We start from the raw sequence: 27,703 nt of genomic DNA on the forward strand, positions 1-27,703 counted from the left end.
CTTTTGATGGAACGATTAATGGTGTTCAGGAACTTTTGCCACGACCTCTTCTTGCTCTCACGAATAATGCGGCGACATCTCGCCCTCGCCACCCGAAAGGCTGCAAGATTCTCAGCAGTCGGCCGACACTTGAACCGCCGCAGAGCCGCACGCCTGGTCCTGATTGCAGAGCGGCATTCGTCACTCCACCAAGGCACAGGTGGCCTTTTCCGGTGGCCTGTGGACTGTGGAATGGATGCCGCAGCGGCATGGTGGACCGTTTTGGTAATATGATCCACCCACACCTCAACATTCGCACAGTGTTCGAATTGGGCCAACTGGCTATAAAGTGTCCAGTCAGCTCCACTGAGTGCCCATCGTGGTGGTCTCCTTTCGGGGCCCACGCCATCTGGCAGGTGAATCCAGATTGGGAAATGATCACTGCCGTGCAAGTCAGCGACCACTTCCCAGTGAGCACTAGCGGCAAGAGCTGGAGAGCAAAGCGAGAGATCAATGGCAGAGAACGACCCAGTCGCCGTGCAGAAATGAGTACTCTGTCCTCCATTGAGCAAGTAGGCACAGGATGACAGGAGAAGCCTCTCAATTGCTCTACCCCTGGGGCAGGCAATTGCAGAGCCCCAAAGCACATTGTGGGCATTAAAATCACCACAAATAATGAATGGCTCAGGGAGCTGTGTAAGAAGGTCGGTGAGGGCAAGTAAAGTGAACATACAGTCAATGGATGACGGACGTGCACGGACACAGCGACGGCCTGTAGAGTCGTCGTAAGTGAGAGAGGCGAGGAATGGTAGTCCGTCCTGACGAAAATACCTACGCCTCCTCTAGCTCTCTCGCCACGCAGGTCGTCCTTTTTGTGGAGTGTATAGCCTCGTATCTCAGGGGAGTATGATGGATGGAAATACGTCTCCTGGAGACAGAGACACAGTGGTCTACCCTGAGAAAGTAGACGAAGTTCCTCCACATGCGTCCTGAACCCTTGCAAGTTCCACTGGAGTATGGGAGCCATCTATGTTGGGGGTAGCACCTTCATCCTGTCTCTCCGACGGGGTGGGGAGACCGCAGCAAGTGGAGGGGCAGGCGTGGGACGAGATGATTGCCCCACACATATATCGTACTCCATCAACTCTGGGGAAGAGTCAGATGAAGCCTCGCGTAAAACAACATCCGCATGGTCAGATGGTTTACCACGGGATTTGACCCGCTGTTGCTGCTGCACAGTAGCTTTCTGTGGCTTGATGGACTTTGGGGGAGCGGATGTGGGAGTGGTAAGTGGCGCACTGGGCTTGGGGACAACCTCAGCTGTTGAAGGTGCGAGGGGCTGGACCAAGTCCGCCACTGTACTTTTGTCTGCCGTTCGAGTAGGGGCTACTGGCTCTGGAACACTGGCTGCGTTGCAAGTGCACTGACAGCTACAGGTGTTAGTGCCAACACTCACCACCTCAGTCTGCGTTGAGGCATCGACTTTTGGAGTAGGCTTCTGTACCAGGGATGCAAAAGATGTAGCAAATGTGGGAGGTTGCATCGACTTATAAATCTTCTTGGCCTCACCATAGGGGATACGCTTGGTTGTTTTTATTTCCTGGACCTTGCGTTCCTCTAAAAATATGCGGCAGTCCGTACTCCAAACAGGGTGGTTCCCAGAGCAATTAAGACATTTAGCCGGAGACGAGCAACCAACTCCTTCATGAGCAGCCTGACCACAGTTTCCACAAGTCGCATCGCCTTTACAGCCTAAGGTGGTATGCCCAAAACGCTGGCATTTGAAACAGCGCATTGGGGCCGGGAAATAAGGCCTCACACTAAGGCGAAGGAAGCCAGCTTTAACATGTTCAGGAAGTGTTGTGCTACTGAAGGTCAGAATAAAGGAGTCGGATTTGACAAGAGTGCCATCAACCCTCTTCATGATGTGTTGGACATCAACGATACCTTCCGGAGCCCACTCACGTTGCAGTTCTTCCTTGGGAATATCAGCTAGATCCCGGCATGTCACAACACCTTTGCTATAGTTCAAGGTGCTGTGCAGTTCGGTGTCTATGGCATACTCTCCAAGGCATTTAGCAGATTGGAGGTTAGTTGCTTGCTGGGAAGTGGAAGTTTCCACTAGCAAGGTCCCATTACGTAAGCGCTTCACCGATTTTAAGGAGCCACAGATTCCCTCCAATCCCTTTTGTATATAGAAGGGCGAAACCTTCTCGAAACTACCCTCCTTCCGTTTCACAATGAGAAACACATTCGGATTACCAGAATGCATTCTGTTACCTAAGACAGGACTTTTCAAAGAAGCGCCGGAGTCAGGGGGACTGACTGCACGGGCCCTCTTAAGAGACTGGGTGTTAGAACCTTCCAGCGGCCCACCCTTTCCGCTGGGAGGAAGAATAGAAAATTTCGAAGGATCCATCTCGGTCCCATGACCAGCTAGGGAACTAGAAGTCCACCTAGACAGAGCCCCGCGTGCCTAGGTAAGCCTTATACAACTGAGGTGCGGCAGGTTCCCCAGAGGTTGCCCGCTATCGACTGTTCCACCTCAACAGCCATGCATCTCATCAGCTCGCAGCACACCTTGAGATTGAGGGTTTTTTTATAGAGGTTTATTCCATCCTCGCGATCCGGGCGGTCAAGCCAAGATCCCCATTCCCTGAGACACACAACATTCCACCGCCGCGCCGCACGGTGGTCGTTGAAGTATGCTTAGAGGTTACGGTGACAGGTGACTGGCGGCGCTTACCAGTCCCCAGCTCAGGAACCCCGGGGTCGCCAAGCCCGTACCCAGCAAACGAATGCTGAGCCCCTGGGGGCTTAAGCGCTGTCGGGCGTGGCCGGACCTTGGATGGGTGACCATCCGGGCCGCCATGCGGTGTTGCCATTTTTAGGGTTGCACTCAGCCTCGTGAATCCAATAGTAGCGGCTCCGGTCAAAGAAAACAATCATAACGACTGGGAGAGCGGTGTGCTGACCACACGCCCCTCCTATCCACATCCTCAGCTGTGGATGACACGGCGGTCGGATGGTCCCAATGGGCCACTTGTGGCCTGACGACGGAGTGCATTACGTCTTCTTACTTTCTGTACAATGATGAGTATTACGATCAGAGGGACGGCATTGATATTGGTAGCCCTTTAGCTCCAGCTGTAGCAAACCTGTTCATGAAGAATTTTGAGGATATTGCTTTAGACATTTCTTTCGACATATTGACGACACGTTCGTCATTTGGCTCCAAGGACGTGAGACCTCAAGGACATTAACAGTAACATCCAGTCTACCACGGAGGTAGGAAAAGACAATGGATTTTCCTTCCTCGACGTAAACTAAATGGACGCCTTGGCCACAGCACCTATACAAAACCCACCGACCTGTACTTGGACACCATTAGTCATCATCTCCCACCACTGTTCCACTAACATTGGTGCATCATGCAATAATGATATCAGACGGTGATAACCTGACTCTTGAGCTGAGCCACCTACGCGAAATCTTCAGGATCAACGGCTGTAACGTCCATCAAATAAATGAAGTGATTTAAAGAAAGACTCAGAACAAGATCACCGATTAGCAGCAGGAAAAAAAAAACTTGCTTTCTTGCCATTTTGTGGCTCCGTGTCGGTCAAGATAAGCCGCCTGCTGAAACGACACAAGGTGAAATCGATCTTCAGCCCTCCGACGAAAATCCGTCCATTACTGAGACCAGTTGAAGACGCAGCAGACGTCAGAACACCTACCGTCTAAAAGATACCCTGCGAGTGTGGTCAGTCTTACGTCGATCGAACAGTACGAACTGTGGAACAACACAGGAAGAACCATGAGAGGTTTTATCGCCCACGCTACCCCGAGAAATCTGCTTCAGTTGAGCATGCTTTAGAACGCGGACATCGGATAAAATTTGACGAAGCATCCGTCGTGGCTCGTACAAACGGCTTCTGGGATTGACTGACTAAAGGAGTCATTGAAATAAAAATCACCAATAACAACCTAAATAGAGACGGTGGCCTTCAGCACGGTACGCCGTGCGATACAGAGATCTGCGCCGATGAAGCGGGTGCATCGAACGCCGAGTCGGTATACGCCAATATACGATGATTCCGCGGGCACCAATGACGTCACTTACGGCAGCTAGTATATATAAGGGGCGTACCAGCAGCCCACAGGCAGTCATACCAATTGGCAATTGCCAAGGAGTGCTTGGACGAAAGCTTGCGTAATTTTAATTACTTGACGTCGTTGGAAACACGAGAATATTTATTCGATAATACTTCCATTTCAGAGCATACCTTCCAATTTCGTGTCTGAGTAAAGGCAATACACATGTACTCTCTGTGACCAAATGCCTAAACTTGGGAGCGAGCTTCGTTAGTAAACACTGTCTCTTTTACATAGACTTATTTTGAGGTAAGGAATGTTAAAAACGTGTGAGGTGCAAATATGGTTGGCAACTGCAAGGTATCTTACGTGCTGCGGTTGAGAAACTGTCATTCAGAAAATGAACAGTGGTTTTGGAGAAAATGATTGTTTTAAACTGTCTGTAGCATTATTGCTCTCTTCAAGCAACCAGTATCTGCAGAGCGTACTGAAGATTCCTTAATGTTATAAACAATATGATGTTATTATGCCATCAAAATCAGTCGCTATAACAATTCATACACAGTATGCTCCGATACGAAAATCTTGCCTTACAAGCATAAATATGATGACATCCGATCTGTACTTCAGATTATAGTTTGGAACTACTTTCGGAATGTGAAGAAAAAAATTCAATATTTGCCATCCTTTGAGAAAAAAGTTGCTTTGCGTGGCTTAATCGAAATAAATAATTCCGTTTTGAATTTATGCATTCGGAAATCATGCCGGATGTTCATTTTGGGTCTCTTTATATGTAATGTAAGGTTACTGAAGAAACTTTCGGGAAAGCTCACCTTGAGTGGATCCGATGTGAATAAGGTGACTTCATGACCCCTTTCTAGTAGTGCCTTTGTCACAACGTGGAACGCCTTTTGGTGGCTAATGGACGCTGTTGGAGCCATCACCAGTATCTTCGAGGCTGATGCGATGTTTGTCGACACCAGTAGTAGGAGAAGTACACGAAACAACCCCGCTGGAATAACAGTTCATTTATTTTCATATTTTTTATTGTAGTTTTTGGTACATACTATGCAACCCACGCTTATTACATATTTTGCACATCTAATGATTAAATATTATGTACTTACCTCACAAAAGCTCATAACGCATCATAATAACACATGAAGGATACAGGCAGCAAGTACAGTTATTTTCCATTATTGAGAAAAGCTATAAATGATGTTACAAATACACTATATTGGTCCGAAACGAAATTGTCGCTAATCATAACGCTTATACTATCCTACCGGAAGGTAAAAGTTAAACAATTTTTAGATATGGCAGTATCACCTGAGAGTCAGTCCAAAGTAAGGTACAGAAGGTCTTACACTCAATTACGACGAAGTAGCCACGTCCATCTTTTGGTGATTAAGCCACTTTGCGATTGAGACTAGTCTCATAGAGTATGTATTCAGTCGTTATTGGTCCCTGTCTTTCTTTTTTTTCATTTATTTTTTATTGATTCTTAATCGTTGAATTTGCTCTTACAGAAAATTTCATTTCTCATCACATAGTTTACTAAGTGTAAACGAACTTGGTTATACAAAAAACTATTTTCTAAATACCTGTAGCATCTCACCTGAAGAATATCGCTGGTTTCGTTCCACTATCAGATGAATGGAACTTGTCTGTCTGAAATCGATGGTAATGTAACGGATGGAACAATGAAGACTGCTTTCAGGAAAATATTTTACCTCACACATTCAAGTGTATACACCTGCGGATCCCCACTATATTACCATGATGACGGAGTCTCTACGAATACACTATTTATCAAGATAAGCACATCTAAATGCTGAGCCTGGTAGGAGTCACGCCATTTGTACGAGTAATTTATACCTGATGAGGAAAACTCGCCTGCGATTAATTTTTTTTTTCTCTATTTCATGTCTTTCAGTAGATTTACTACTGACCTCCTTGCTTTCGTAACCCTCCACACCTTATTGATCTGTAGGTAACTACAACACACAACACTGTCCACAATCTGTATTACATATTCTAGCTTTCGTCTAGCCCTATTATTTTTCCTTCTATTAAGCTTTGCAGCACCAAATTTACAATATCAAAGTGCCTCGGCAGATGCCCACTTCTTCTAATAAGGATCTTCCATAGACTTATTTCCTCCTCATCATCATCATCATTTAAGACTGATTATGCCTTTCAGCATTCAGTCTGGAGCATAGTCCCCCTTATAAAATTCCTCCATGAACCCCTATTCAATGCATACATTGGTTCCTCTTCTGATGTTAAGCCTATTACTTCAAAATCATTCTTAACCGAATCCAGGTACCTTCTCCTTGGTCTGCCCCGACTCCTCCTACCCTCTACTGCTGAACCCATGAGTCTCTTGGGTAAGCTTGCTTCTCCCATGCGTGTAACATGACCCCACCATCTAAGCCAGTTCGACCTGACTGCTACATCTATAGAGTTCATTCCCAGTTTTTCTTTGATTTCCTCATTGTGCACACCCTCCTGCCATTGTTCCCATCTACTAGTACCTGCAATCATCCTAGCTACTTTCATATCCGTAACCTCAACGTTATTGATAAGGTAACCTGAATCCACCCAGCTTTCGCTCCCAACAACAAAGTTGGTCGAAAGATTGAACGGTGCACAGATAACTTAGTCTTGGTACTGACTTCCTTCTTGCAGAAGAGAGTAGATCGTAGCTGAGCGCTCACTGCATTAGCTTTGCTACACCTCGCTTCCAGTTCTTTCACTATGTTGCCATCCTGTGAGAGTACGCATCCTAAGTACTTGAAACCGTCCACCTGTTCTAACTTTGTTCCTCCTATTTGGCACTCAATCCGTTTATATCTCTTTCCCACTGACATTACTTTTGTTTTGGAGATGCTAATCTTCATACCATAGTCCTTACATTTCTGATCTAGCACTGACATATTACGTTGCAAGCTTTCAATAGAATCTGCCATCACAACTAAGTCATCCGCATATGCGAGACTGCTTATTTTATGTTCACCTATCTTAATCTCACCCAGCCAGTCTATTGTTTTCAACATATGATCCATAAATAATATGAACAACAGTGGAGACAGGTTGCAGCCTTGTCTTACCCCTGAAACTACTCTGAACCATGGACTCAATTTACCGTCAGCTCTAACTGCTGCCTGACTATCTATGTAAACTGCTTGCAAAAGTTCGCCTCCTATTCCATAATCACGTAGACTTTCTCCTAGGAACCCTGTCATATGTCTTTTCTAGATCTATAAAACACAGATACAATTCCCTGTTCCACTCGTAACACTTCTCCATTATTTGCCGTATGCTAAAGATCTGGTCCTGACAACCTCTAAGAGGTCTAAACCCACACTGAATTTCATCCAATTCGTCCTCAACTAATACTCGCACTTTCCTTTCAACAATACCTGAGAAGATTTTACCCACAGCGCTGATCAAAGAGATACCTCTGTAGTTGTTACAATCTTTTCTGTTTCCATGTTTAAAGATTGGTGTGATTACTGCTTTCGTCCAGTCTGTTGGAACCTGTCCCGACTCCCAGACCATTTCAATTATCCTTTGTAGCCATTTAAGACCTGACATTCCACTGTATTTGATGAGTTCCGACTTAATTTCATCCACCCCAGCCACTTTATTGCACTGCAATCTATTGACCATTTTCTCCACTTCCTCAAATGTGATCCTATTTCCATCATTATTCCTGTCCCATTGTACATCGAAATCTGAAACATTACTGATCGTATTGTCACCTACATTGAGCAACTCTTCAAAATATTCCCTCCATCTGCCTAAGGCATCAATAGGATTCATCAGCAGTTTTCCTGACCTGTCCAAAATACTTGTCATTTCCTTCTTACCCCTCTTTCGAAGACTGCTAATTACACTCCAGAATGGTTTTCCTGCAGCTTGACCCAAGGTCTCCAACCTGTTTCCAAAGTCTTCCCATGATTTCTTCTTGGATGCTGTAATTATCTGTTTGGCTTTGTTTCTTCCTTCAAGATAACTTTCTCTGTCTACCTGAGTTCTAGTATGTAGCCATTTTTGATATGCCTTCTTTTTCCTTTGACAGGCTGCCTTTACTGTATCATTCCACCAAGCTGTTTGCTTCATCCTACCTTTACACACTACTGTTCCAAGACATTCTTTGGCCACTTCTAGTACTGTGTCCCTGTACCTTGTCCATTCCTTTTCCAGTGACTGCAATTGACTACATTCAACTAACTGGTACCTTTCTGAGATCACTGTTATGTATTTGTATCTGATTTCCTCATCCTGAAGTTTCTCCACTCTTATCCTCCTACACATGGACTTGACCTCCTGCACTTTCGGCCTCACAATACCAATTTCACCGCAGATTAAATAGTGATCAGTGTCATCAAAGAATCCCCTGAATACACGTGTGTCCCTCACAGCCTTCCTGAATTCCTGATATCTTATGATATAGTCAATGACAGATCTGGTTCCCCTGCCTTCCCAAGTATACCGGTGAATGTTCTTATTTCCTCACCTTCTTTATTTCGTACCTTATCAGTTCACTTAATTTTTAACACGCTGTCCTAGTAGCTAATTTCAAAAACTTCGAGTTTCTCCTTCTGATTTAAGAAACGCCACATTTCACGTTTCCACCTCGACATTTGGTACTCGTAGGACTCTCTTTCAAGAAATAGTTCTTCACTGTTGCAACTGAATGTCTTCTTCGCTTAGGCCATCCTGTCTAACTTTGTTTCCTTGACAGGAGAAAGCATTCACTCATACCACTAATGTGGCTGCTTTATTTCCGGCGAGTAGGTCCGCATCACCAGCGAAACACGTCGTTGGTATGCGCTCGCCTTGCACTATTATTCCTCTTTCGGAATTTTTTTAAAATTCCTTCATTGCTTCTTTGACGCCGAAGCTGAACAACGTTAATGATAAGCTGCAACTATGTTTACACCTTCTTTAATCTTATTTGCCTTTTTTGACTTCTGTTTTTGTTACTCCTCTTGGGTTAGAAAAACAAAATGAACACTGCCGTCGTGTCATCTTCAGTCCACAGGCGTCGCTGGTTTAGGATATAGAGTTGCATGTAGTTAGCAAACCACTCTTCCGCTCGTATGTCAGTTTACGAGACTGGAGTCGCTACTTCTCAATCAAGTAGCTCCTCGGTTTGCCTCACAAGGGCTGAGTGCGCCCCGCTTGCCAGCAGCGCTCGGCAGACCGAATGGTCACCCATCCAAGTACTAGCCCTGCCCGTCAGTGCTTAACTTCGGTGATCTTACTGGAATGTTGGGTAGATTATGCTGCAAATTACTAGTCTGTCTCTGTAATTCAGCAAAAATCTTCCAAAGACTGTGAATTCCATTTCACATTACCGGAGGCGGATTACATGTCGACAAATGCTGGTATGGTGTCGAATTTTCTTCACTCTGCCTACCACTACTAAGAGCTTTGTCTGAAATGGATCTATTGTTCTTTCGCCCTTCGTGAAACTTAACTACTTGTTGTCTAATATGTCTTGAAATTTTCTTTCTATTCTTCTTTATATTGTTCTGGAAAAGACCGGAAATTAGAATTTAAAAGAGCTTCGGAAAACTTGGGATCAAATAATTCAGAAGGGATAGAAAACATTCCATCGTTTCTAATAAAATTTGGGTAAGTGCAAGCCAAACGACTATTTCAGCTGATGTGTAGAATCTATAAGACTGGCAACATAGTAGTAGACTTTCGGAAAAATATAATCCACACATTTTCGAAGATTGCAGGAGCAAATAAGTGTGAGAACAACCGCGACAATCATATGAACAGGTCTTGCACCCAATCTCCTGACATAGATAATACACACAACAATGGAAAAGGAAACTGAGAATCTACTAGATGACGATTAGTTTGGCTTTAGGAAAGGTAAAGGCAGTAGAAGCAAGACCGAAGGAAAATCAAGACAAGAACATAGGATTCGTCGACCTGGAAAAATCGTTCACAATGTAAAATGATGCAAGGTGCTCGAAATTGTGAGAAAGATAGGAGTAAGTTATAGATAAAGACGGGTAACACACAATACGTACAAGAACCAAGAAACAGCCATAAAACAATAGGACCAAGAGCGAAGTTCTCGGACTAAAATAGGATGCAGAACTTAGCTCCTATTGTTCGGTCCATACTTAGAAGAAGCAGAGACGGAAATGAAACAAATGTTCAAGAGTGGGATTAAAATTGTGGGTGAAAGGATATCTGTGATAAGATTCACAGATCGCATCGCTGTCCTCAGGGACGTGAAGAATAATCACAGGGTCTGTCGAATGTAATGAATAGTTTAATGAGTGCAGAATTTGGGCTGAGACTAAATGGAAGAGTGATGAAAGTAGCAGCGTAAATGAAATTAGTGATACACTTAGCGTCAATATTGGGCACCACGAAGTAAATGAAGTGAAGGATTTTTTCTTCCTTGAAAACAGAAGTACGCACGATGCAGTTACCAAAGACGACACAAAAAGCAATTAGCACAGGAAAAGAGGCAATTTCTGGCCGAAATAACTCTCCCGGTATTTAACATTGGCCTTAATTTGAAGAAGAAATTTCTGAGAATGTATGTTCGGAGCACAGTGAATCATGGATTGTGGGGAAATCAGGAATGAAAAGAATCGAAGCCTTTGAGATTTGGTACTATAATAGGTGTTGAAAATTATGCGGACATCGTTGTGCGGTCCCTGTCATCGTTTTGAAGCTAATATGTCAAAGTTACATTCTATGGTTGATTTCTACGTCTAATGCTAGGCAGTTAACTGCTGCCATCGTTGACATCCATTCCTAGGGGGAGCAGCAGGAACTTTTTATCGTGTTGCTATAAAAATGTTGATTCGCAAGCTGCAACAACCGTTGTCAGATCTTCCTTATAACTTACCGTATTTTACACTAACCTTACACGTACGTTGTTCCAATTCTCCTTTATTATGTGTCAATTTTCATTCCAGCCAGCTTCTGTTTCAGTCACATAAGTTTATACAAAGGACACAAGACACTCAAAGCATTTTAAAAAAAAGGAAATTCAGAATAATAATAATTTGTTTAACTGTGAGATTTCAAAATAGAGACAATAGAAAAATAAATATAATAATAAAGAACAGGATCTTTCTGTAATTTGATATCCAAAGATAAGATTTATGTAGCTCTTCAAGCTAATTTACCTTACATAACTAATCGTATAATTATCTCTGCATACACTGCAGTCTGCATAGAACCTCCGTTTTCTTCATTTTATTGCCCCATAATGGTAAACCAAATCCGGATGTTGTCCATTATGGCTTATCAGTGGGGCAGATCGCAAAATTCGCCTTGATTGACATGAGAAAAGATGAATATATTATAAATTATTATCTTAACCTGTGTAAAACACCGAATCACCTAAATACTGACAGGTTTTCTTCACTTTTCTAATAATATATCCGCCATAGCCGGTCCCAAGCCCGGTTGAAAAAGTGGAGGCGGAGGAGTAACACCTCATAAAAAAACCTTGGTTCACCTGGCCTGGGTGATAGTACCTCGTTGCCAGGGATACGGTGAAGACCTCAACGACATTGAGGGCGGAGATGAAGATCGTCGGCAAGGCGGAACTGGCGGAAGAGGCAACCTTGCTTTTTGGGATACTGTAAAAGCTATCGTCCAAGGTTATTTGGACAAAGGGCACGACGGTTCCACAGGTTAGTGGCGGTAACTCTACAGCGTCTGTTCCACATGTTAGTGGCGGCTGATCTATAAAACTCAGAAGTGGAACTCTGAGCTTAACCGGACTGAAATCTCATTTCAGTCACAAACCCAGTCCAATTAAATCAACATGGATACAGCACCTTCAGAGACAAATTACCCCAGGGGGCCAAATCCCACGGCTGAAAAACCGCAAGTGGTCTATTCGGATTCTGGGGAGACCACAGAAGTGTGCACGGAGGTAAATCGGAGTACCTCAAAACCCCGTAATAACAAAATCAAACCAAAATCTAGAATTTGTCTAATGACATTTAATGTAAATTCTCTCTTAAAAATGGGAAAACTAAAAATCATCCTGGACAAATCCAGAGAACCCAAAATCAAAATTATTGCATTTCAGGAATCACGATTTACAGATGAAAATCCTTTTGATTCGGAAGGATACAGGATATGCAAAGGAAAACCTGGAAAACGAGCCATGGCAAATTGTCCACAATTTGGAACTGGATTTATAGTAGATACATCAATACTTGATTCAGTCGCAACATTCAAATCTTACTCGGGTCGGCTCTCCACGATGACAATAACATCAGCTAATAATATATACACCCTAATCAACGGACATGCACCAACTAACATCACTAACAAAAACAAAATAGAACAAGTAGAAGAATTCTGGAACCAATTAGATAATATTCTCCAAAAAATCCCAAATAACCATGTCAAAATCCTTATGGGCGATTTCAATGCACAAATCGGTAAAGAAAAGAAATATCGATATTGGGTAGGTAAATGGTCAGGGCATACACAGACCAACCGGAATGGCATGCGACTCATTGAAATCTGCAAAAACCATGACCTATTTTTCAAATCAACATTTTTCAAGAAAAGAGCCTCGAAAACGAAAACTTGGATCTCACCTAATCCATTACTAGGTGAATATCAGTTGGATCATGTAATGATCTCCCGCGTAAATACAGTAGAAATCATGGAACTTAAAGTCCTTAATGGACTAGACCTAGATTCCGACCATTACCCAACCAAATTCTTCCTAGATGTCATTCCAGAAAAAAGAAAATTCACTAAGAAATCCCCACACCGTAAATATGATGTACAAAAGATAAATGGCAATGAACAATTTACAAAAGAAACGCAAAATGTAAAACCACAAAATTGGCAACAACTGCAAGCAGTACTTTTAAATCCAGCTGAAACTGTAGCACCGCAAACAAGAACACGTAAACACCCATGGTGGACAGATGAGTGTGACCAACTGATAAATTTTAGACAACAGGCGTGGCAAAATTGGTTGTGCAACAAAAATCAAAAGACCCTGGAAGATATCAAAGATACCAGGAAAACAGTCACAAAAGAAATACGAACAGTCCGTAAACAACAAGAAAACAAAATATCATAAGACATAGAAAATGACTTCAAGAAAAACAATTCCCGAAATTTCTACAGAGTATTCAATCAAAAATTAACAAAGTACTCTCCTCCAGGAAGACTGCAATCATACATGCTTTGTACAAAAAAGGAAGTAAAACAGACCCCAACAACTATCGTGGAATCTCTTTATTGTCAATAACATACAAAACTCTGTCTAAAGCCCTACTAAACCGCGCAGAACCTCAGCTGGATTCAAAACTAGGCGAATACCAAGGTGGGTTCAGAAAAGGTCGATCATGCGTAGAACAAATCCTTAACTTGAAAAACTCAATGAAATATTTACATAGTACTTCAAACAAAAGTTATGTCATCACGCTTGTCGACTTTAAAAAACCATATGGCAGTATAGACCGAGAATCCCTTTTTGAAGTGTTAGCAGAATTTGGATTAGATCAAAAGACAACAAACATCATAAAAGAAACTCTCACGGAGACCAAATCCAAAGTAAAATTTATGGGAGACTTGAGCAAAGAATTTGAAATAGACACAGGAGTACGACAAGGGGATGTACTGTCCCCAGTGCTCTTCAATTGTGCTGTTGAAAAAGTTGTTAGAGAATGGAGAAAAGCAGGTGCACCAGCACACAGACTGGGACCAAAACGTAAGGGCGTAGAATTAGACTGTTTAGCATTTGCTGACGACATGGCACTGATCGCACAAGACATTACCGATGCACAGAAACAGCTAGAATTATTACAAGAACAGGCAGCTGAAATAGGATTACAAATTTCATTTGAAAAAACAAAATTTATGACTGACATCAAAGATGCACCTTCTGATCTCAAAATTGGTAATAACTACATCTCTCGAGTAAAAGAATTTAAATATTTAGGTGAATGGATTGCAGAAAACTGTAATGAAAAGAAATCTGTCAGATCAAGAGTCCAGAAAATGGAGACGGCGTTTCAGTTAACAAAAAACATTTACAACAAAAAGAGTCTCTCGTGGAACCGCAAAATACGACACTATACAACAGTAATTAGAACCGAAGCTCTCTACGCATCTGAGACACTAAACCTTCAACACAGAACACTAAAAGAGGAATTAGAAGTGAAAGAACGTAAGATAATGAGAAAATCCTAGGACTAAGAACTAAAGATGGGGTACATTATCCAAAACCCAATGCAGAAATATATAAAAGTATCTTCAAAATAACAGACACAATGCGCATGAGAAGAATCCGATTCATGGGGCACTTAGAAAGAATGGACTCAAACAGGTTAACGCACAAAATCCATACATTTTTAAAGAACAAAACTACAAGACCGAACTGGTACAAACAGACGGAAAAAGACCTAAGAGAATTAGGGTCTCCAAATCTACATGACAGAAATGAAATCAGAAAAATCACAAACACACGGGGTTTTGAGGAAGAAGAGAGAAAAACTAACCGACATACATGGTCTACGCAACGAAAGCTAGCCCATTCGTTGTTTATGAAGGAATACTGGGCGAAAAGGAAGGCCAACAAATGTTGATTACGCGTGGTCCTAAGTGATCCATCCGCGAAGAAGAAGAATTAGTGAGTTATAGCTGCTATAACACAATGATGGCACCATAAATAGAGACAGAAGGAAAAAGTACCCGAAACGACCGTCTGGAGTAACATGGTATGGTATTGTAATGACGAAAATTTCAAATCTGGAGAACAAGAAGAAGTGTTTGAAACGTTGTGCTTCTGTAAAAAGAGAAAAAAAAAAAAAACGAGTGACCAAATAGGGTGTAAAATGAAAAGGTACTAAACAAATTAAGGAAGGAGTAAAGTCTGAGATAAAGTATTACTAAAGGAAGGGGCAAGTTACTGTGATTTCTGCTACGATATCCGCTAAAAGTAGTTGTAAACGGCGAATATAGTAGAGGAAACAGACTAGAATATAATAAACATATTAAATTAGCTGTTGCGTGTAGTAGTTACGCAGAAATGATTAGGAACATATATGAAAGACATCAAACCAGACCCAAGCTGGAGAGCAATTGTGACTTACCGTTCATTGTAGTCAGGCTTCGGCGGTAAAGTGAACGCATGTCGTATTGTATGACAGCCTCAAGTCACAATAGTACATCCACAACCTACGGCAGCGGAATTGTCTGTGTGATACAGAGGAGCGGAGTATTTTATTGGAACATGTTATCTACGATTACTTAACGGCTTCCCTCTTCATCTTAATCCGCGACAGCTAACACTTAACTGATAGGACTGCGCGAGTCATCCTGGCTCTGCAGATTCCTTCGAACGTGACATGACATTTGTTTTCCTCCTCAGATACCTACAACGGATAATTTGGGGTAATTTACAGTGCCAATTAGAGTTCTGGGAAGCTTGTATGGTTACAAAAAAAATAATAGTTCAGATAAAACGACTTCTTTTTCAAAAACAGACAGACATTTGAAGTACTTACGTACTCAGCAAGCCTGAAAATGATCGTGTCTACTTGCAGTACATAGTCCAACACTACATTGCCCGTTAAATTGTTTCTACGTAATCACAGGCATGTGCTTTCTTGAGTACTTAAAATTAAGATGAAAATCCAAAGTCGGCCAGAGAGTACAGCAGTGTTAGTAAACATTGCAACATTATGTGACGGTAGTATCTGTTCCCGAAAGAACAGTTACCGTGAATGACCATGCAGCTTTGCTAGAAATGAAATGATAATTAAATGGACACTCTAGCTGCAAACAGGCGTTGATGTACTTCATTGGGGACATGTTGAAAATGTGTGCCCCGACCGGGACTCGAACCCGGGATCTCCCGCTTAAATGGCAGACGCTCTATCCATCTGAGCCACCGCAGGCAGAGAGAATAGTGCATCTGTAGGGACTCTTCCCTTGCACGCTCCCCGTGAGATCCACATTCCCAACATGTCCACATCACTATATTCGTAGTGCGCCTAATAGATGTTTGCCCATCATACTCATTACTCGTGGCAGATTAATCTACCAAGTCCCGTACGAGTTCGGGCATAGCGTGTGCGTTCGCACAAGAAGGTCAATGGCCGGGAAGCGATATTTTAACTATATATGACGGTAGTATCTGTTCCCGAATGAACAGTTATCATGGATGACCATGCATCAACGCCTGTCACCTCTGTGATTACACCTCCGAACTGCGTAATACGTAACTTGCTGGTTGTTTCTAGATGGTAACATCTCTTCATTGTATAATTTCATCCACACCCGTACTCTGCAAACTAATGTGAAATGAAAGGCAGCGAGTGCTTCCATTACACAGGGTGGTCAATTGATAGCGACCGAGCCAAATATCTCACGAAATAAGCATCAAACGAAAAAACTACAAAGAACGAATCTCGTCTAGCTTGAAGGGGGAAACCAGATGGGACTATGGTTGGCCCGCTAGATGGTGCTGCCATAGGTCAAACGGACATGAACTGCGTTTTTTAAATAGGAACCCCCATTTTTATTACATATTCGTATAGTACGAAAAGAAATATGAATGTTTTAGTTGAACCACTTTTTCGCTTTGTGATACATGGCGCTGTAATAGTCACAAACGGTTAAGTACGTGGTATCACGTAACATTCCGCCAGTGGGGACGGTATTTGCTTCGTAATACATTGCCCGTGTTAAAAAGGTCCGTTTACCAATTGCGGAAAAAGGTCGACATCGTGTTGATGTGTGGCTATTGGACGACATGATCCAAGTGTCCCGACCGTTCGCCGGATAGTTACGTGTTCAGCCACATGTGAAAGTCCACCACGACCTGCAAAAAATGATGATCCCCAAGTAGGTATTTTAGCTGCTGTCGCGGCTGATCCGCACCCCAGAAGCAGACAAATTGCGCGAGGACCTGGAATCTCAAAAACGCCGGTGTTGTGAATAATACATCAACATCGATTGCACCCGTACCATATTTCTATGCACCAGGAATTGCATGGCGACGACTTTGAACCTCGTGTACAGCTCTGCCACTGGGCACAAGAGAAATTACGGGACGATGACAGATTTTTGCACACGTTCGATTTACCGACGAAGTGTCATTCACCAACAGCGGTAACGTAAACCGGCATACGCACTATCGGGCAACGGAAAATCCACGACGGCTGCGACAAGTGGAACATCAGCGTCCTTGGCGGGTTAGTGTATGGTGCGGCATTATGGGAGGAAGGATACATTATGGGAGGAAGGATAATTGGCCCCCATTTTATCGATGGCAATCTAAATGGTGCAATGTATGCTGATTTCCTACGTAATGTTCTACCAATGTTACTAGAAGATGTTTCACTGCATGACAGAATGGCGATGTACTTCCAACATGATGGATGTCCTGCACATAGCTCACGTGCGGTTGAAGCGGTATTGAATAGCATATTTCATGACAAGTGGATTGGTCGTCGAAGCACCAATACCATGGCCCGCACGTTCACCGGATCTGACGTCCCCGGAGTTCTTTCTCTGGGGAAAGTTGAAGGATATTTTGCCATCGTGATCCACCGCTAACAACATGCGTCAGCACATTGTCAGTGCATGTGCGAACATTAAGGAAGGCGAACTACTCGCTGTTGAGAGGAATGTCGTTACACGTATTGCCAAATGCATTGAGGTTGACGGACATCATTTTATGCATTTATTGCATTAATGTGGTATTTACAGGTAATCACACTGTAACAGCATGCGTTCTCAGAAATGATAAGTTCACAACGGTACATTTATCACATTTGAACAACCGAAATAAAATGTTCAAACGTACCTACGTTCTATATTTTAATTTAAAAAACCTACCTGTTACCAACTGTTCGTCTAAAATTGTGAGCCATATGTCTGAGTATTACAGCGCCATCTACCACAAAGCGAAAAAAGTTGTCCAACTAAAACATTCATATTTCTTTACGTACTACACGAATATGTAATAGAAATGGGGGTTCCTATTTTTAAAAAAGGCAGTTGATATCCGTTTGATCTATGGCAGCGCCATCTAGCAGGCCAACCATAGCGCCATCTGGTTTCCCCCTTCAAGCTAGACAAGTTACATTCTTTGTACTTTTTTCGTTTGACGCTTTTTTCATGAGAAATTTGGCCCGGTCACGATCACTGGACCACCATGTATACGCATTACGGTTCAGTTGTATCCTATTCGCGTAAGATGCGCAAGAAGAAAGATTTTGAAAATGACTTCAGACTGTACTTCGTGGTTCCTATTGGAGCAATACGTTATACGGTCTATACTGGTTTTTGAAATTGTTTGAGTACGTTTTTGCTAGATAGTTGCCGTCGGTATTCCAGCGACATCCAGTTCGGGTTTCAGCATCTCAGAGACAGGTCGAATATATCTGTGACCCTTCGTGCTACTCTGTATACGCTCTGCATGCCCTGACATCATTATCTGGTATAGATTCCGCACACTTGAGTTATATTCTACAACAGATCACACGAATATTTGTAAGTAGTCCTCACTGCAAACTAACTGCATTTTCCTAGTATCATAGTAAACAACCGAAGCCGGCATATGCATTATCTACGACTGAGGCTTCGTCATCTTTCAATTTCACATCAACACAAATTATCACATTCCGGTATGAGTTATCTAATTCCAGGTGTCACTTGTCAATATTGAAGTAATAGGTTACGAAGGTTTTTTTCATTTTGTGGAAGGAGTAGCTTTACATTTATGGACATTTAAAGAAAGTGATCAATCTTTGCACAACACTGAAATGCTACCAAGATCTGACTGAATAATTGGACAGCCTTTTTCCGGAATAACTTCATTAGAAACATCTATGTAATGCGTAGAAAGTCGGTGGTTACTATTAATATTGTTTTCCATGTCTTTAACAGGCGACATGAACAGTAATGTTACAAAAACACTTACTCATTGAAGTTATTTTCACATCTTGTAAGGACTCCCCATGCAATATACCATGCTGCGTGCTCCTTATCGACATATCCTCAGCACAGACACAAATTTCATTGGAAACCAGATGTAGTCTTAGTATCGTTAATAGGCGTCTGCGAGGGACCGAGCGAAGCGCTTTTTGAAAGTGTACAAATACTACAGCGTCCTGCTTTCCTTGCCGTCATCGGAGAAATACGCGAGTTCTGAATCGGTGTAGGTTGGCGCATGGAGATAATTCTGTTCAGCTGTCTCACTATGTTTCAGTTCATAAAATGCTATGACGTTCAGCAACGGGCCGACATCAATATTTTGTAGATCACTTCTCATAGCCTTCTTGTGGACTGTTTCTATCGGTCTATTCTTCAACCCACCTTTTGACAGATGACCTCAATTCCTAGCCTTGGTTAGGTTAGGTTAGGTTATTCCCACAAGAATTCGGGCTTGGTGTGTATCCGCACTGAGAGAATTGACCTTTGGTGACCGTCAACTTTTTGACATAGACATGCATTGTCGTGCCTGTTCTTTTGGACACGTCAGAAGGAACAGGCACTACATACCTGCATCAGACTGGCATTAATATCAGTATTACTTATCTTTCCTGGGGTAAAGGAATAAAACTGATAATGTACGCCTGGATATTTCATGGTCTAGGGGTAGCGATTTCCTATTACAATCAAAACGCCCTTGGGCCCGAGTTCGAAACGCTCCACCCTTAAATTCTGATTAATAATCAGCGTTCCCGGCCGAAGACTTCCGACGTAAGAAGTCATGGCCTTGTCAAAGAGGGCGAGTAGGAGCGGACAGAGGTTGAGAGAGCTCCTTTGTCCTGGGGTGGGAAACTGCCCCTAAAAGCGGAAGACTTGACAATGAGCAGTGGCATGAGGATGCAGAAGGAAACGGAAACTACTGCATTAGAGGGACATAACGTGTATCGACAGGACAGGTGGCCTGTATTTGAAAAAGTGTGATGATGATCTCTCCATTGGCAAAAGAGCCCGGAATAGTCCCACATTCGCATTTCCGGAAGGTGACTGCCAAAGGGGAGGTGACCCTGAGAAGAAGATTGAATAGCCAACGAAAGGATAACGTTCTACGAGTCGGGACGTTGAATGTCAGGAGCTTGAATGTCGTAGGGAAAATCTGGAAAAGGAAATGCAAAGGGTCAATCTGGATGTAGGAGGGGTCAGTGAAGTGAAACAGAAAGAAGGCAAGGATTTCTGATCAGGGTAATACCAACAGCAGCAGATACTGATATAACGGGAATAGGATTCGTTAAGAATAGGAAGGTAGGGCATAGAGAATGTTACAGTTGAGTGATAGGGTTGTTCTTGTCAGAATCGGCGACAAAACAAATAGGACAACGATGGTTCAGATATACATGCGACGTCGCAAGCTGACGATAAGAGACAAAGTATGTGAGGATATCTAATAGTTATGGGGGCCTGGAATGCAGTTGTAGGAGAAGGAGTAGAATAACAGATTACAGAAAAATATGGTCTTGGCACAAGGAATGCTAGAGGAGAAAGACTAATTGCCTTCTGTAATAAATTTCAGCTAGTGATAGCGAATACTGAGAGTCAGAAGAGAAGGAGATATACTTGGGAAAGACCAAGCGATACGGCAAAATTTCAATTAGATTACTTCATGGTGAGACAGTGATTCCGAAATCAGAAACTGGACAGTAAGGCGTAAACAGGAGTAGGTACAGACTTAGGTCAAAACGTAACAGACCAAGCGATACGGTAAAATATCAGTTAGATTACATCATGGTCAGACAGAGATTCCGAAATCAGATACTGGACAGTAAGGCGTAAACAGGAGTAGGTACAGACTCAGGCCAAAACGTAATAGACCAAGCGATACGGTAAAATATCAGTTAGATTACATCATGGTCAGACAGAGATTCCGAAATCAGATACTGGACAGTAAGGCGTAAACAGGAGTAGGTACAGACTCAGGTCAAAACGTAATAGACCAAGGGATACGGTAAAATATCAGTTAGATTACATCATGGTCGGACAGAAATTCCGAAATCAGATACTGGACAGTAAGGCGTAAACAGGAGTAGGTACAGGCTCAGGTCAAAACGTAATAATGATGTAGAGAAGGCTGAAGTTCAAGAGATTACTCAGGAATTACCAATACGCAAAGAAGTTGGATACAGAGGTACTAAGGGATGACGAGACAAACTTGATGTTCTCTAAGGCTATAGATACAGCAATAAGGTATAGCTCAGTTGGCAGTACAGTTGGAGAGGAATACACATCTCTAAAAAGGGTAATCACAGAAGCTGGAAAGAAAAACATGGGTACAAAGAAGGTAAATAAGAAGAAACCACTGGTTACAGAAGAAATACTTCAAGTGAAATAAATAGGAAGTCCTCGGCAGCTGAGACGAAATGCCTACATGAAAAATGTGAAAAAATCTAATAAGACATGATTGTCGGAAAGACTGACATGGCATATGGGAAAGTCAAAGCAAGGGCGGTAACATTAACAGTGCAACGGGATTCCTCTGTTAAATGCAGAGGAAAGAGCCGACAGGTGGAAAGAGTACATTTAAGGTCTCTATGAGGAGGAAGATTTGTATGATGTTATAGAGGAAGAAACAGGGGTCGATTTAGAAGAGACAGTGGATCCAGGGTATTAGAATCAGAATTTAAGGGTGCTTTGGGGGACTATGTAACCTCCCCCCTCACTTATCGACCTTAAAGACAGTGAAAAATTAAACCGCGTGTACCTAATGGAAATTTGGGAAAAGCAATCGTCACCGAAGTTAATCTATCGGTAAAGAGGGAGGAAAGGGTTACATCTAAATGAAAGGAAAAATGCAAATGAAACTGGTGGAAATTAATTTTGAAAAGGGGTAAAGTTAATAAAGAAAGTAAATGTGCGGCCGTTACGTTAACAATTAACTAGCGGTAATTAGATATTTGAGATTTGGGGGAAATCACGGTCGCCAGTCCTAAGGACAATTACTATAGTAACTGAAAAAGAAAGGTTATTACACATATAATTAACACTAGAAGCGTGGCAACTGAAGGTTGACACGTGTAGTGTGAAATCTGAAAGTTTGTCAGAAGTAATAAATTTCGCTACACTCTGACTTAATTTAGCAAAAGAATTAATAAAACCGGAAAATCGAAAGTTAATTTAGTGACTGAAGTTAATAGTGAGCTTTCTTTCTGAAGCACATCGAAATCCAGTAAAATTCGGTTAGTCTTGGACTACCTCAACAATCATTTCAAAAGCAACTTGACTCTACGCAATTTAGAAACAAGAGATTTAACTTTGAACTTGAATTAAATGATTCTGAACTATTAACAATAGTAAAATTTAGTACGTACCAAGCTGAGCTGCAGTCACAGGTAAGCTAAAATATGCTAACAAAACTCGCACTCTAAATTTGTGCTCGTGTAACCTAAATATTGTAGCCAGCTACTGAACTTTGAAATTAAAGCAGTGAAATCTAATTATATTATTTTAATGCTGGCGTTTGAATTTCAACGACACTCGGGTTCATTTCGGAAAAGGAAGGGACCCTGCTTGGCAATGCAATTGGGACAATGAGCAACAAAGGTTCATGCTAAGTTGCTATAATTTTGCGAGGCAAATGGAACAATTTGAAAAGCTGAGGTCTGCCATACAGTTCTGAAACTTTACGTGCTTTTAGTCTTCCTTGTTGGTTGATTGAAGGTTTGAAGCCGTCGATCGAGGAGGTGGCGACAGTCACTCATTGTCGGCCGTCGCTGTTGCAGAAGCTGGATGTTGGCGCGCCTTCTTCTCGACACGGTCACCAGGCGAAACGGGCTCTTGATGTGCGCCAGCTAATGCTTCCCGTCCGCGACACCATGTCAGAAACTATCATCGCGAGTCGAGCGCAATTACATGCTGCCAAACCCCGAAAGCGCGGCAACTCGCGGGAGCGTCACACAACACACCTGCTCCACTCACTACTCCAGCCAGACTCTCACTGCCCGCGCTCCACGCGGCAGAGTTAACACTACCAAAGATCCTACACACTTTGATTCTTCACACGACCTATCGACGTAATCGTTCGATAGCAGTTTTCCCTAGGCAAGACCCAGCGTAAAAATACAAATAATATTTACAAAACAAACCAATTATACATCGACATAAATGCATAAATATATATATACAAATAGTAAAACAATTACAATATATAAAGAGACAGAAATGTCATATCTTGAGGTAACAAAACAAGGAAAAAAATAATAGTACAATAGATGGAAATAGGAGGATATGCATTTCCGGCGTTACACGTGCCCCACATTGTCCGAGAATGTTCGTGTAACGTAAACAGACTCAGAAAATGTACCAAAAAAGAAACAGCGGAAATGCATATGCTCAAAACATCAACAAATTTAGCGTTCGTCTAATTAATCATAAATCAATTTTTAGACCATAATAACTGAGTGGAGACACTCCTAATCTTATTCCACTCTGTCATCTTGCACAAAATAAAACAGGTTGACAACATATTAAAATTCATAGAAGATATAGAAAATGGTTTAGCTATTACAAAATCGTCAAAATTCCTAACAGTATCAAGAAATGGAATACTATTTACAAAATTAATCAGAGTACATGGTCATAAAAACAGGTAGATCAAAATACGCAAATTAATAATTAATTACATAGAATACACATTTTTACATAACCTTTTCATAATTAATATTCTCGTCATGGGAGTCCATTAAACGCTAAACAAGAAAATAACACACATCAGATCGAAAAAAACATAAATATTGACAGTAGAATTCTTTCAGCTGTCCAGGAAGAAAAACAATTCCGCCTTCCGTACTCGCAAGTACAAAGAATGCCGACAGCGGCCCAAGAGCCGACAGCGGCACCGCCTCGCCAGTATTGTTGCGCCCGCCTGTGCGGCACGCTTGATCTCACTCGCCTGTGTAACGGCATTTCCAGAACGTCCGTTTCACTGAATTCTTTCGGAAAAACTCACTCCCGAGTAATCTCAAGGAGTCCATAAACACTATCACAGTGGATAACTCAACACTGTCCATCATCACACATGTACAAGCCTGAAACTTAAAACAGCGTCTAAGTACATCGGCAATGACTAGTAAAACACATATTCATGGGATCTCACAGCTAGTTACAAAATCATATTTACATTGCTTAATCTACTGTGACTCAGCTGAAAACTTAAACTAGCAGCTTGGATTTTTAAATTGATTAATATTCAGTAACTCTTAAATCATTTAATCAACATAAATTACTTATTAATTACAACTTCTTTAATGACCTCTAGGTCAGGCAAAAGCATCGCCACATGGCACATCCTTAAATCTTACACTCTATATCTACATACTGCACAAATTACCCTATCTGTGGTACTAATCAATCCTTGGTTGGTACATTTTCAGGTCTACAATGTTTCGTATACCTAATAGCTTTCCAGAGCTTGGATACTCTAAGCAATAAGCATTTGTGTGAGGTATACCAATGACTTTATATGGTCCATTATAAGCAAACTGAAATTTAGAGATTTCATTGTCGATCTCGCTCGATTTCTCATGAGCTTTTACAAATACTAAGTCTCCGATCGCAAACTTAGCAAAACGCGCTTTAGCGTCATGACGACGTATGCGAGCATCGGCTTTAAGCTTCATTACTTCTCGCAAACGATCTTTTTTCACACCAATACTAATGTCAATCCGTGGAGGGAATTTGATTATCTCTTCCACTAAACTTTCTACACTTTTGTCAATGCCGAAATTCCTCATGTTACGGCAGTTCAAACTCATTCCTACGTCAATGTCATCCAGCCAGTTAACAATGTGTATAGGCTGGTATCGCCTATGCACACCGTCTCCTGCCTCGTCAAAACCAACTACCATTGTTTTATCTTGTGACGTACATGTCAAAGTTTTGCTTTCGCAATTAATTACTGCACGGTACTTTAATAGCCAATCTAACCCAATAATTACTTCCGTAGTTAAGTCTGGCACGATGACAAACTCTTGTTCAAATCGTGCCCCACATATCTCGAAGTTGACAAAAATCTGTTTTGTGACCGGTTTACTGGCCTTCCCAGTAGCACCGACAATTTTCACTCCTGTTACTGGCATATCTACGACGCCGGGTCTGTCTTTCAGTAACTCAAATATTTTCCCAGATACAGCACTCAATTCTGCACCGGTGCCAATCAACACGTTTAGTTGTAGGTCGTGCATATTAACAGACACTACTATCTGTCTACAATTGTCCTCGACTGTTTCTTTATTTTCCTACAGTAAATCCTCGTCTATATCCAGGTCATTCCAGAAAACCATCCGGCTTTGATCCTAAATCCGGTTTATCTGGCGGCTTTTTCAGCCTCTGTTCACATACAGTTTTAATTTCAACACGTCTGTCCTGAGGCTTAGTCTGTAGCTTCGCCTCCAATACCGAAACCTTTTCCTGTAACTTGTCAACTAGTGAGTGTTGCATTGCTATCAATTCACTAATTGTCACCTTCGTTGATTCCTCTTTAGTCAGATTGATCTCATCTGCCAATCTACCTGGAGGAATGTGCCCAGTAGTATCTGCAATTACTTCCTCTAGATCTGCGCAACCCACACTGCTACCGTCTGACCGTATAACGTCAGCTCTAACCTCATACACTCTGTAATCTGCGTGCTTTTGTACCAATCGTGTCCGGCTATCACTAAAATTTTCATAATCTTTCTCCTTAATACTCTCGCAACGTTTAAACTGGGGGTTTGCGTCGGATGGGTCGGCTACTTCTATAACTTTCGGTAAAGTCTGCCGGTTAGGGCCAGAACTTTCCGTTACTACTTCAACATCTAACTCCTGCAGGACGAAACACGACGAATCTTGCTCGTGCTCCCCATTAACATCAGCTATTTCTGGTAAAGTCTGCCGGTTAGGGCCAGAACTTTCCATCACTTCACAAATACTATCTTCCTGTGGGACGAGACGCGGCAAATTCTGCCCGCGCTCTCCATAAATGCTTCTCCCGTACAGGCCCCTATAATCTCTTAGTTCGTCGTATAAGCGACCGAACTGCCTTAACCAGACCTCATCCCTCTCTGCATCCCCTCGCTCAATGACGGACGTGTTATCCGACATCTGACCTTCTCTCAACAATTGCGAATCATTCTTAAACTCAATCTCCAGTTCCGCTGTGGGTATTACAGCTGGCACCTTATAATCGATTTCCGGAACACTACTTAAATTGTTCTCACCGACAGTGAATGTACCTTCTACTGCCGTGTATACAGCTGATCTACTACTTGTGGACGCACTCCTTTCTCTTAACACTGGCACACTCTCCCGCCGTTGATTATTCCATACGGAATTTTCATAACGACGACACCTGGGTTTTCTCCTGTTATTGGGCCGCCAAAATTTCTCCACGCCCGGTCGGCCCCTCACCGGCGCGGCTAATGGTTTCCCTGTCTCGTCCCAGCAGATACGCTCCCCGGATACTGCTGAGGCGGCTGGTCACACCCTCTGGCGTTATTACTATTCTGCGCAGCCCGTATCACGCTACTATGATACTGGTTTCCGTCATTCCGGTTATTATTTGCATTGTACCGATTGTCATTACGGCCCGAACCATTATTGTTATTGCTGCCAAGATTGCGGTATGCATTATTCCCATGGTTATCGTTGTTGTGGTTCCCGTTGTTGTTACCACGGCCTCTACCACTGTTGCGATTATTGCGCCAATTGTCCTCGTCCTCAACTCTTTCTAGGAAATCATTGATTGTCTTGTAACTGCTTCCTATGTAGCGTTTTGTATCATCTGGAAGCTTCTTGTAGAGTTCCCAGACTATTTCGGATTCCGAGCGGCGATCACGCAAATATTCCAACTTGCGGATCCAGTCCTCACAAAACTCCTTCATCGAAACGCGCGAATTCGCATCGAAAGGCCTCGATACGACAAATTCGCGCCAGACACCTTGCTGTTTCTGCTCTGACCAGTATTCAGCCAGAAACAAATTTTTAAACTCGTCAAAAGTCAGGTTCGTAATGTTGAGGTTTAAGCCCCAACGCTTGGCATCACCAGCCAACACATCAATAACCGCATTAATTTTTCTCTCATTAGTCCATGATCTGGGTAAAACTCTTTCACAATTTTTAATGAAATCCGTCGGGTGTATACCGCCTTTTTTCAAGGGGTCGAACCGCTCCTCTTTCGTCAACAACTCCGAACTATGTGCACAGATTGGCACATAGCTCTGTTTTTCGTCAAGTTTCCTTTCTAATTCCGACACCCTCGTAATCACTTGGCAAGTGGTTGTCGCAAGCGTTTCCACTTCCCTCTTTTTCTCTTCGCAGGTATTAGCCTGCTTCGTCACTTTGGTATCTACTTCGGATACTAAAGCCTTTAAAGTTTCCACCTTCTGATGATCCTCTTTTCTCACTAATTGAATTTGTTCCGTCACCTTATTCTCGATGATCGGAGCAACTGCGTCTCCTACACTTTTCTCGATTCTGCTAATTTCGGAATCAAAACGAGTATTCATGCTCGCAATTTCCGCCTGAACGCCTATCATTTCCTGTTTAAGATTACCGATTTCGGTATTAATTACAACAATATCTTCTTTGATTTTATCAACTTTTGTGTTAACAACTCCAACATTGT

At 42.4% G+C, this 27,703-nt stretch overlaps 1 protein-coding gene and 1 non-coding gene across 2 annotated transcripts in view; both read right to left on the reverse strand.

Moving 5' to 3' along the window:
- The window catches only part of LOC124778008, a 113,393-nt gene that overhangs the window by 49,085 nt on the left and 36,605 nt on the right, over positions 1 to 27,703 (reverse strand). The window lies entirely within an intron of this gene.
- On the reverse strand, positions 15,937 to 16,011 carry Trnak-uuu. The gene has a single exon. It is a non-coding gene; the product is annotated as a tRNA-Lys (tRNA).

This window comes from Schistocerca piceifrons, chromosome 2 (assembly GCF_021461385.2).
Source record: "Schistocerca piceifrons isolate TAMUIC-IGC-003096 chromosome 2, iqSchPice1.1, whole genome shotgun sequence".
Classification (NCBI taxonomy): domain Eukaryota; kingdom Metazoa; phylum Arthropoda; class Insecta; order Orthoptera; family Acrididae; genus Schistocerca; species Schistocerca piceifrons.